We start from the raw sequence: 12,236 nt of genomic DNA, 5'->3' as shown, positions 1-12,236 counted from the left end.
TAAAACCATCTCAACTATGCATTTGCATATTTGTCGTGTGTATATTGGATGTACCTTGTTCCATCATTAATAGCAGCTTTATATACGTATCATGTATGTCCATTTAATCTCGTAGAAGTGACTGCGCACTAAAAGACCTAATTGTAACAAGGGTCCTGGAGTGGACAACATTCCATCAGACTGTCGAGATCCTCGGGAGAGCCAACCATGATAAAACTCTTCCATCTGCTTTCAAGATATATTAGACAAGTGAAATACTCTCATACTTCAAGAAAAATGTAATAATTCCAATCCCAAAGGAGGCAGGTGCTGACAGGTGGAAATATTACCGAACTATCAGTCATGATTGCAAAATATTGACACAAATTATTTACAGAAAGAAGGAAATATTTGTAGAAGCCAATGTAGTATCAGTTATGGTTTCAGAGAAATGTGGGAATACATGAGGCAATACTGACCATACGACTTACCTTAGAAGATAAGTTTAAGAAAGGCCGACCCACATTTATAACATTTGTAGATTTGCGGAAAGCTTTTGAAGTGTTACAGAAAATGAAAGATTGTGTACATTATACACAGTGCATACAGAAACAAGATTGCAGTGATGAGAATCAAAAGGACATGCAATGGAAGCTTTAATATGTCCATCTTTTGACTGGAGGTCTTGGGGACCACAACCATTCACTGTTGTAAGAAAATTTAGTGCCCACAGCCACCCTTATGATGTTATTTATTGTGTGGCTACCAGTCTTGGGGCTTCAGTGTGCCATTTTCAAGTTGTAGTTGATGCTGAAGAGGTTATCACAAGCTATATATACACTGTGTTAGTGGCCAACATAACTGGTTGATGCAGACTATAGTTGACAGTTGATAGTTGGAGTGCTGACACCAGTCACAGATAGTCTGTGTAAACCAGTTATATTGGCCACTGATGCAGTGTATATATGGATCGTGATAATCCTTTCAGCATCAACTATGGCCTTTTAGGATTGGAAAGTTAAATGTTGAAACTGGTAGCTACACAATAAATAGGATCATAAGGACGGCTGTAGGCATCCAATTTGCTTCAAATGGAAGCAGTAGTTGAGAATGGAGTGAGACAAGGTTCTGACGTATCCCCGATGTTATTCCTTCTGTACATTGAGCAACCTGTGAAGGAAGGCAAAAAGAAATATTGAGACAGAATTAGTTTAGTGAATAGAAATAAGAACTTGAAGGTTTACCAGTGACATTGTATTTCTGACAGAGATAGCAAAGAACTTGGAAGTGCTGTTGAATAGAATGTACAGTGTCTTGAACGAAGAATATAAGATGAGCACTTTTTTGTTTAAAAAGGAAAAGGGGGGGGGGGGCAAAAAATGGGTAATGAACTGTAGATGAATTAAATCTGATGATATTGATGGAACTAGGTTAGGAAATATTGATTAAAAATTGCAAAATAATTCATGACGAAAAAAGTAGAAAGGATATAAAATACAGGTTGCTAACAAAATCGTTTCTGAAAAAGAGGCATGTTAACATAGACTACAAGTTGAAGTGTTAGGGAGTGTTCTGTGAAGATATTTGTCTGGAGTGTGGCCTTCTATGGAAATGAGCTGTAGAAAAATGTTGCAGTTCAGATAGGTAGATTTGATTACTAATGTAGGGGGTACTGAATTGAATTGCATTAGTGGGAAAAGAAGTTTATGACACAATTTCAATAAAAGGAAGTATTAGTTGATAGGACACATCCTAAGGCATCCCCCCCAGGGGGTCCACAACTCTTTTGTGGATACGTGCGTAGCGAGCACGGGACCCCGAGCTAATGTGGCCTTCCTTCCTTTCCGGGTTGCATACCTTCCCTTTCCGCATCCTTCCCCATCCCTATCTTCGCCCCTCCTCCCCTCACCTCTGGCTCTTTCCTTCCCTTTCTCCCCATCTGGGAGTATGGTTTGTGCCTACGTCCGGAGACGGATGCTCGTAAATGTACTGCATTCTTCGCCTTCCTTGCTTTTATGTCTTCTTCCTTCCTTTGTCCTTCTCTTTTCCTTACCTCTTCTCTTCCCCTTTTCTCCGCTGCGGCGTTTGAGACCTCTTCTTTCCTTTCCCTTTCTCTTTCTTCCTCCCTGTGCGTGTCTGAAGGCCGACCCACGCCTTTTGTGCGTAGCCGGTGACGGGGTAACGCGTAATTCCCCGCCCCGGGTAGACAGGTAGGACACATACGTACCCCCTGGTAACGGCCAGGCCCAGGGAGGGGTGATTAAACGAGCTGATACCTTCCGAAAATGCCGATTGGTCCCTCCGTCCATTTGTCGGGAGGTGTGACCTGAGGTGTGAACAATCACCTAAGGCGGGAGTGCCCTCAGAGAGGGCCCCCACAAGGGAGGAGCGCGCCATCGGAGACGCCGGTAATCATGGGGGATTCTTCCGCAATGGTTTCCTCACCTTCCACTATGTCTGCTCACAAACGTAAGTATACTGAGTCTCAGCCACAGACGATTCTTCCATCGTTGCCACAGTTCCTTGTTGTTTCTCGGACTGATGAAGGTCACGACTTCTCCACGGTCAACCATTTCATTATTCAGAAAGGTGTCGACGCAATTGCAGGTCCTGTAAAGTCTTGTTCCAGATTACGGAATGGCACCCTGTCGTTAGAAACACACAGTGCCCTCCAGGCACAAAAATTGCTGCGTACTTCTCTGCTCCACACCTTTCCTGTCTGGGTGGAACCGCACCGTACCTTAAATTCCTCGCGTGGAGTCGTTTATACACGCTCCGTCGATGGATTGTCTGACGAAGAAATTCAGCACTATCTGTCTGACCAGGGCGTAACGGCAGTTCATAGAGTAATGAAACGGGTTGACACAAACCTCATTCCAACCCGCACTGTCTTCTTGACATTTGACAAAGTTCAACTCCCATCGAAAATCAAAGCAGGCTATGAGATAATTTCCGTTCGCCCTTACGTCCCAAACCCTACGCGTTGCTATCGATGTCAGCGGTTCAATCACACCAGCCAGTCCTGTTCCAATCCGGCCAAATGTGTTACGTGTGGCAAGGATGCCCATGAGGGTGCTTGTCCACCTCCATCCCCTCGCTGCATCAACTGTATGGGTGACCACGCTGCTTCCTCTCGAGATTGCCCCGTTTTTAAGGATGAAAAGCTCATCCAGGAAATAAGAGTGAAGGAAAAGGTGTCGACCTTTGCTGCTCGAAAATTATTCGCCAGTCGCAAGCCCACCGTGCCTCAGACAGGAAAATACAGCACTGTCCTTGCTTCTCCTCGGCCAACAAAGGAGGCGGCCACGCAGACTTGCGACCTCACCTTTAGTGCCATGGTCGTCAGATTGGCTAGCGCAAAGATCGCTCGTTCAACCTCACCACTTTCGCCTGCCCACTCTATGGCTCACCCTTCGTCGGGTTCTGCTAAATCTCGAGCCCAAAAGTCGGACGCCAAGTCTTCGAAAAAAGAGCATACTCGTGAAGAGTTTTTACGTACCGCAACTTCACAACCATTGGTTCCTCCTTCATCTAAACATCATTCTTCCAAGAAGGCTACAAAGAAACCCAGTTCCTCTCCTTCTCCGCCAAGGCGTGTCCCATCTACAGCACCACCTGGCGGAAATCACCCTCGGCCGTCTTCTGTGTCGCCGAGGCTCACTGCTGGTGGCCGGTCAACCGGCCGATCGCTGGTGGCAGGAGCTGCTCCTGACCAACCTATGGATCAGGATCTTCTGCCTTCGGCTGAATGCCATTCCATGCTGTCGGTTGCTAGCTCCGAGCAGTCTTTGAGTTGACAGCAACTTTGGTCACATTCTTCCATTTTCTGTTCACCCCATGTCCATTATCCACTGGAATATCCGCGGCATTCGAGCCAATCGGGATGAATTGTCGGTCCTCTTACGATCCTACTTGCTGGTCATCTTCTGTCTTCAGGAAACAAAGCTGCGTCCTCATGACTGCTTTGTTCTCCCTCATTTTCAGTCCGTCCGAAATGATCTCCCCTCTGTTGAAGCCACTCCAGCCCATGGAGGACTCATGATTCTTCTCCATGAACCTCTCCATTATCACCCAATCCACTTAAACACTTCCTTCCAAGCTGTCGCCGTCCGTCTTTCCCTTTCTGGATACACGTTCTCTCTTTGTACTGTATACATTCCATCATCCACACCAATGGCACGAGCTGATCTCCTTCATCTTCTTGGTCAGCTTCCACCCCCCTATTTGCTGGTTGGAGACTTCAATGCCCACCACCCACTCTGGGGATCTCCACATCCTTGTCCACGTGGCTCTCTATTGCTAGATGTCTTCCACCAAGCGGATCTAGTTTGCCTCAACACTGGGGTCCCCACATTTTTGTCTGCCTCCACAACAAATTTATCTCATTTGGACCTTGCGGTCGGTACTGTTCCGCTAGCTCGGCGCTTCGAATGGTTCACCCTTGATGATACGCACTCGAGTGACCACTTTCCATGTGTCCTTAGACTGCAGCCTCCACTGCCATATATGCGCTCGTGACGCTGGGAATTTGCCCAAGCCGATTGGACACTTTTTTCGTCTCTAGCGACATTCGATGACCGTCGCTTTCCCAGCGTCGACGATGAGGTCACACTTATTACCGACGTTATTCTTACAGCTGCGGAACGTTCAATACCACGCACCTCCGAATTGCCCCGGCGCCCCCCAGTTCCTTGGTGGAACGAGGCATGCCGTGACGCAATACGTGAGCGGCGACGTGCTCTTCGCATTTTCCGTCACCATCCTACTTTGGCCAACTGTATCCGCTATAAGCAGCTCCGTGCGCGATGGCGTCGCGTCATCCGCGATAGCAAGAAGGCAAGCTGGAAATTCTTTATTAGCTCATTTAACACCTTCACTCCCTCCTCGGAAGTTTGGAGTCGGCTTTGACGGTTCTCAGGCGCGCCTAGTTTCTCCCCGGTCTCTGGGCACACTGTCGCGCATTATACATTAGTGGACCCCGTCGCAATTTCTAACACGTTGGGTCAGCACTTTGCTGAGATTTTGAGCTCTTCCAATTACCCGCCAGCATTTCTCCCGAAGAAACGTGCAGCAGAAGTGCGACATCTTGCTTTCTCCTCTCCAAATCACGAAAGCTACAATACTGTTTTCTCCATGCGGGAACTCCAACATGCCCTCTCTTCTTCTCGCTCCTCCGCCCCAGGACCGGATGGTATCCATGTCCAAATGTTGCTGCATTTATCAACCCATAGTCTGCGTTACCTCCTTCGCCTTTATAATCGAATTTGGACGGACAGTACCTTTCCCAGATGGTGGCGGGAAGCTATTGTCGTTCCTGTTCCGAAACCTGGAAAGGACAAACATCTCCCCTCTAGCTATCGCCCCATTTCTCTCACGAGTAGTGTCTGTAAGGTTTTGGAGCGTATGGTGAATTACCGTTTAGCTTGGTGGCTGGAGTCCCGCAGTCTTTTAACACCTGCCCAATGCGGATTCCGAAAGCATCGTTCTGCAGTTGACCATCTTGTTGCTCTCTCCACTTATATCATGAACAATTTTCTCCGCCAACGCCAAACGGTAGCAATATTTTTTGATCTGGAGAGAGCATACGATACCAGTTGGAAGACAGGCATCCTCCGCACACTGTTCTCTTGGGGCTTTTGAGGCCGGCTGCCCCTTTTTCTTCGTGAATTTATGGCAGAGCGCACTTTTAGGATGCGGGTGAACACTACTCTCTCCCGTACTTTCTCCCAAGAAAACGGGGTACCCCAGGGCTCCGTGCTGAGTGTTGTACTGTTTGCCATCGCCATAAATCCAATTATGGATTGTCTCCCTCCTGATGTTACGGGCTCCCTCTTTGTGGACGATTTTGCGATCTACTACAGCTCTCAACAGACCAGCCTTCTTGAACGACGTCTTCAAGGATGTCTCGATCGCCTCCACTCATGGAGCATCGAAACTGGCTTCCGTTTCTCACCCAGTAAGACCGTTTGTGTCAATTTTTGGCGACGTAAGGAGTTTCTTCCACCCTCCTTACATCTAGGTCCTGTCAACCTTCCGTTTTCAGACGTCGCTAAATTCTTGGGTCTTATGTTTGACAGAAAACTATGCTGGTCCTCCCATGTTTCCTATCTTTCGGCTCGCTGTCTGCGATCGCTTAACACCCTCCGTGTCCTGAATGGTACCTCCTGGGGAGCGGACCGAGTGGTCCTTCTCCGCCTCTATCGCGCCTTAGTGCGCTCGAAATTGGATTATGGAAGCATAGTCTACTCCTCTGCTCGGCCGTCTATTCTTCGGCGTCTCGACTCTATCCACCACCGTGGATTACGTTTAGTGTCTGGAGCTTTTTACACTAGCCCTGTGGAAAGCCTTTATGCTGAGACTGCTGAACCTCCGCTGTCCAATCGGCGAGCAGTCCTCCTGAGTCGATATGCTAGCCATCTGTCTTCCATGCCTGCTAATCCAGCCCATGACATTTTTTTCGATGCCTCCTTTGATGTAGGGTATGCAGGCCGCTCCTCCTCCCTACTACCCCCGGGAGTCCGCTTCCGTCAACTGCTCCATTCTCTTTCCTTCCGCTTTCCTAAAACCTTCTTGACAATTTGGGGTACAGCACCGCCTTGGCTCCGTCCCCGGATCTGCCTGCTCCGTGACCTTTGTCAATTTCCCAAGGATGGTACCCCTACACTTGTTTATCGTCGGGCATTTGCTGCTCTATGTGCAGAAATGACGGACGCCACATTTATTTACACCGACGGCTCGAAAACATCGTTAGGTGTAGGGAGTGCCTATATTGTTGGCGACACCCCAAATCGCTTTCGGCTTCCCGACCAGTGTTCAGTTTATACTGCGGAGCTTTACGCTGTTCTCCAGGCTGTCCACTACATCCGCCGCAATCAGCGGATACAGTACGTTATCTGCTCAGATTCTCTCAGCTCTCTCCTTAGTCTCCAAGCTCTTTACCCTGTGCGCCCTCTTGTCCACCGGTTTCAGGACTGTCTGCGCTTGCTCCACCTGGGGGGCATCTCGGTGGCGTTCCTCTGGCTCCCGGGACACGTTGGTATCTGTGGGAATGAGGTGGCCGATATAGCGGCCAAGGCCGCAGTCTCTCTTCCTCGACCAGCTATTCAGTCGCTTCCGTTCACCGATCTACGGAGCGGTTTATGTCGCCAAGTTGCTCATTTATGGCATGCGCATTGGTCGGCACTTCCCCGTAATAAATTGCGAGAAGTGAAAGCCCTTCCTTGCGCTTGGACCTCTTCCTCCCGAACGCATCGTCGGGAGGAGGTAATTTTAGCTAGGCTCCGGATAGGGCACTGTCGTTTTAGCCATCGACATCTTTTAAGCGGCGACCCTTCCCCACTCTGTCGCCACTGCTCTCAGCTGTGGACGGTAAGACACCTTTTAATTGAATGCCCCTATTTTAATCCATTACGCTCCCGTCTACAGCTATCACCTGATCTATCGTCAATTTTAGCAGATGACACGAGCTCAGCCGACCGCGTTCTCCAGTTTATTAGTGACAGTTAAATGACGTCAGTCATTTGAAGCTTTTTTTGGGGACAACCACCCCCTTTCTGTAGTGTATTTTTAAGCATTCTTCTATTTTTAGTTTCTCCAGTTTTCTGACTTTGTTCCCATTGCTGCTGGTTTTAAATTTCGTTTTTGTACTGTCTTAAGTCACGGGCTGGGCGCTAATGACCATAGAAGTTTTGCGCCCTAAAACCACAAAAAAAAAAAAAAAAATATCCTAAGGCATCAAGAAACTGTCATTCTGATAGTGGAGGGAAGTGTGGAATGTAAAGACTGAAAGGTCTTGACTACAGCAAGCAGATTCAGATGGATGTAAGTAAAAGTAGTTATGCAGAATTGAACAGGCCTGTACTTGAGAAACTAGTCTAGGGAGCTGCATCAATCTAGTATTTGGACTGAAAGCTGGAACAACACCACATTCTTCTTGAAGTCTAAGGTGTTTCACCTATCTGATACACATTGCATGCTTTGCTTTCAGGGTTGCTCCACCTGAGGCTCTTCATAACTGTAAGAGAACGCCGTCCACTACTTCTAAATACATACTTACTCCACGGGCCACCATATGGTGGGTGGCGGACTGTATCTTGTACCACTACCAGACATACCTTTCTACATCTACATCTACATTTATACTCTGCAAGCCACCCATGGTGTGTGGCGGAGGGCACTTTACGTGCCACTGTCATTACCTCCCTTTCCTGTTCCAGTCGCGTATGGTTCACGGGAAGAACGACTGCCGGAAAGCTTCAGTGCGCGCTCAAATCTATCTAATTTTACACTCATGATCTCCTCGGGAGGTATAAGTAGGGGAAAGCAATATATTCGATACCTCATCCAGAAACGCACCCTCTCGAAACCTGGACAGCAAGCTACACCGCAATGCAGAGCGCCTCTCTTGCAGAGTCTGCCACTTGAGTTTGCTAAATATCTCTGTAACACTATCACGCTTACCAAATAACCCTGTGACGAAACGCGCCACTCTTCTTTGGATCTTCTCTATCACCTCTGTCAACCCGACCTAGTACGGATCCCACACTGATGAGGAATACTCAAGTCTAGGTCGAACAAGTGTTTTGTAAGCCACCTCCTTTGTTGATGGACTACATTTTCTAAGGACTCTCCCAATGAATCTTAATCTGGCACCCGCCTTACCAACAATTAATTTTATATTATCATTTCACTTCAAATCGTTCCGTACGCATACACTCGATATTTTACAGAAGTAACTGCTACCAGTGTTTGTTCCGCTATCATATAATCATACAATAAAGGATCCTTCTTTCTATGTATTCGCAATACATTACATTTGTCTATGTTAAGGGTCAGTTGCCACTCCCTGCACCAAGTGCCTATGCGCTGCAGATCTTCCTGCATTTCGCTGCAATTTTCTAATGCTGCAACTTCTCTGTATACTACAGCATCATCCACAAAAAACCGCATGCAACTTCCAACACTATCTACTAAGTCATTTATATATATTGTGAAAATCAGTGGTCCCAAAACACTTCCATGTGGCATGCCAGAGGTTACTTTAACGTGTGTAGACGTCTCTCCATTGAGAACAAATTGCTGTGTTCTGTTTGCTAAAAACTCTTCAATCCAGCCACACAGCTGGTCTGATATTCCGTAAGCTCTTACTTTGACCATCATCAGTTATTTTGCTCCCCAAATAGCAAAACTCCTTTACTACTTTTAGTGTCTCATTTCCTAATCTAATACCCTCAACATCATCCGACTTAATTCGACTACATTCCATTATCCTTGTTTTGCTTTTGTTGATGTTCATCGTATATCCTCCCTTCAAGACACCATCCATTCCGTTCAACTGCTCTTCCAAGTCCTTTGCTGTCTCTGGCAGAATTACAATGTCATCAGCGAACCTCAAAGTTTTTATTTCTTCTCCATGGATTTTAATACCTACTCCGAATTTTTCTTTTGTTTCCTTTACTGCTTGCTCAATATACAGATTGAATAACATCGGGGAGAGGCTACAACCCTGTCTTACTCCCTTCCCAACCATTGCTTCCCTTTCATGTCCCTCGACTCTTATAACTGCCATCTGGGTTCTGTACAAATTGTAAATAGCCTTTAGCTCCCTGTATTTTACCCCTGCCAACTTTAGAATTTGAAAGAGAGTATTCCAGTCAACATTGTCAAAAGCTTTCTCTAAATGCTAGACACGTAGGTTTGCCTTTCCTTAATCTTTCTTCTAAGATAAGTCGTAAGGTCAGTATTGTCTCACGTGTTCCAGTATTTCTACGGAATCCAAACTGATCTTCCCCGAGGTCGGCTTCTACTAGTTTTTCCATTCGTCTGTAAAGAATTCGTGTTAGTATTTTGCAGCTGTAGCTTATTAAACTGATTGTTCGGTAATTTTCACATCTGTCAACACCTGCTTTCTTTGGAATTGGAATTATTATATTCTTCTTGAAGTCTGAGGGTATTTCGCCTGTTTCATACATCTTGCTCACCAGATGGTAGAGTTTTGTCAGGACTGGCTCTCCCAAGGCCGTCAGTAGTTCCAATGGAATGTTGTATACTCCGGGGGCCTTGTTTCGACTCAGGTCCCTCAGTGCTCTGTCAAACTCTTCACGCAGTATCGCATCTCCCATTTCATCTTCATCTACATCCTCTTCCATTTCCATAATATTGTCCTCAAGTACATCGCCCTTGTATAGATCCTCTATATACTCCTTCCACCTTTCTGCTTTCCCTTCTTTGCTTAGAACTGGGTTTCCATCTGAGCTCTTGATGTTCATACAAGTGTTTCTCTTATCTCCAAAGGTCTCTTTAATTTTCCTGTAGGCAGTATCTATCTTACCCCTAGTGAGATAAGCCTCTACATCCTTACATTTGTCCTCTAGCCATCCCTGCTTAGCCATTTTGCACTTCCTGTCGATGTCATTTTTGAGACGTTTGTATTCCTTTTTGCCTGCTTCATTTACTGCATTTTTATATTTTCTCCTTTCATCAATTAAATTCAATATTTCTTCTGTTACCCAAGGATTTCTACTAGCCCTCGTCTTTTTACCTACTTGATCCTCTGCTGCCTTCACTACTTCATGCAATCTATCCTTTCTAAACACCGTCTGTGCCTTTGTAAAAATTTCGGCAGACTTTATCTCTGGCTTTAGCCAACTTTCCATACCTATAATGATTTCAGCTTCGGTGCTTCCTATCAGCGCTTGAAGTTCCAGTACCTTACCAACGCAGCTTCAACAGTTTACAATTACAATACCAATTACTGCTTGGTCCCCGCATGTCCTGACCTTGCCCCACACCCTTTGAGGCTGTTGCCCTTTCTGTACTTGCCCGAGACCATCTAACCTAAAAAACCACCCAGTCCACGCCACACAACCCCTGCTACCCGTGTAGCCGCCTGCTGGGGGTAGTGGACTCCTGACCTATCCAGCGGAACTCAAAACCCCACCACCCTATGGCGCAAGTCGAGGAATCTGCAGCCTACATGGTCGCAGAACCGTCCCAACCTCTGATTCAGACCCTCCACTCGGCTCTGTACCAAAGGTCCGCAGTCAGTCCTGTCGACGATGCTACAGATGGTGAGCTCTGCTTTCATCCCGCTAGCGAGACTGGCAGTCTTCACCAAACCAGATAGCCGCCGGAAGCCAGAGAGGATTTCCTCCCATCCATAGTGACACACATCATTAGTGCCGACGTGAGCAACCACCTGCAGATGGGTGCACCCTGTACCCTTCATGGCACCTGGAAGGACCCTTTCCACATCTGGAATGACTCCCCCCGGTATGCACACGGAGTGCACATTGGTTTTCTTCCCCTCTCTTGCTGCCATATCCCTAAGGGGCCCCATTACGCGCCCGACGTTGGAGCTCCCAACTACCAGCAAGCCCACCCTCTGCGACCGCCCGGATCTAGCAGACTGAGGGGCAACCTCTGGAACAGGACAAGCAGCCATATCCGGCCGAGGATCAGTATCAGCCTGAGACAGAGCCTGAAACCGGTTCGTCAGACAAACTGGAGAGGCCTTCCGTTCAGCTCTCCAGAATGTCTTTCACCTCCTGCCACACCTCGAGACAACCTCCCACTCTACCACAGGTGAGGGATCAGCCTCAATGTGGGCAGTATCCCGGGCAGCCACAGTCGTAGTCCAATCGGGGGATGCGTGGGACGAGCTGGCCGTCCACGACAAACCCCCATCTGGACCCCCACAGTGATGCCGATTGGCAACAGCCTCAAGCTGTGTGACCGAAGCCAACACTGCCTGAAGCTGGGAGCGAAGGGATGCCAACTCAGCCCGCATCCGAACACAGCAGTCGCAGTCCCTATCCATGCTAAATACTGTTGTGCAAAGAACGTCTGAACTAATCTATAGAGAGCACAAACAATTCGACACAAAATTTAAACAGTTCTTAAAATACAAGACTGCCTAGTAAATGCAGTAATGCTGCTATTTGCGCACTGCTGACACACTGCTCGGCACCAGATGGCTAACTGTTATGTCAGCAACGTACAAAGACTATTTGAAAGAAATAAACAAACGACAGACAACTATGCGACTTGGCACATCACAGATATTAAAATGCAAATCTGCCCCTGCTAAATACGAAACTACACAATGATTTGATGAATTTAACTAAACAAGTGCGTTAAGAACACTCGAACAAATTTTCAACTTGACTACTACACTTATATGAACACTAAATAAGCCACTTGCTGCTACTTGCACACTGCTGACACACTGCTCAGCAGCAGAAGGCTAACCCTCACAA

The 12,236-nt window shown here is 47.1% G+C and overlaps 1 protein-coding gene across 2 annotated transcripts in view; it reads left to right on the top strand.

The window, feature by feature from the left end:
* Nucleotides 1–12,236, top strand: part of LOC126094475 (ubiquitin carboxyl-terminal hydrolase 46) — a 98,945-nt gene that overhangs the window by 37,465 nt on the left and 49,244 nt on the right. The window lies entirely within an intron of this gene.

The sequence above is a fragment of the Schistocerca cancellata genome, chromosome 8 (assembly GCF_023864275.1).
Source record: "Schistocerca cancellata isolate TAMUIC-IGC-003103 chromosome 8, iqSchCanc2.1, whole genome shotgun sequence".
In the NCBI taxonomy this organism is placed as follows: Eukaryota; Metazoa; Arthropoda; class Insecta; order Orthoptera; family Acrididae; genus Schistocerca; species Schistocerca cancellata.
The sequence above is the reverse complement of the archived record's forward strand: the minus strand, read 5'-3'. Positions and strand labels throughout refer to the sequence as shown.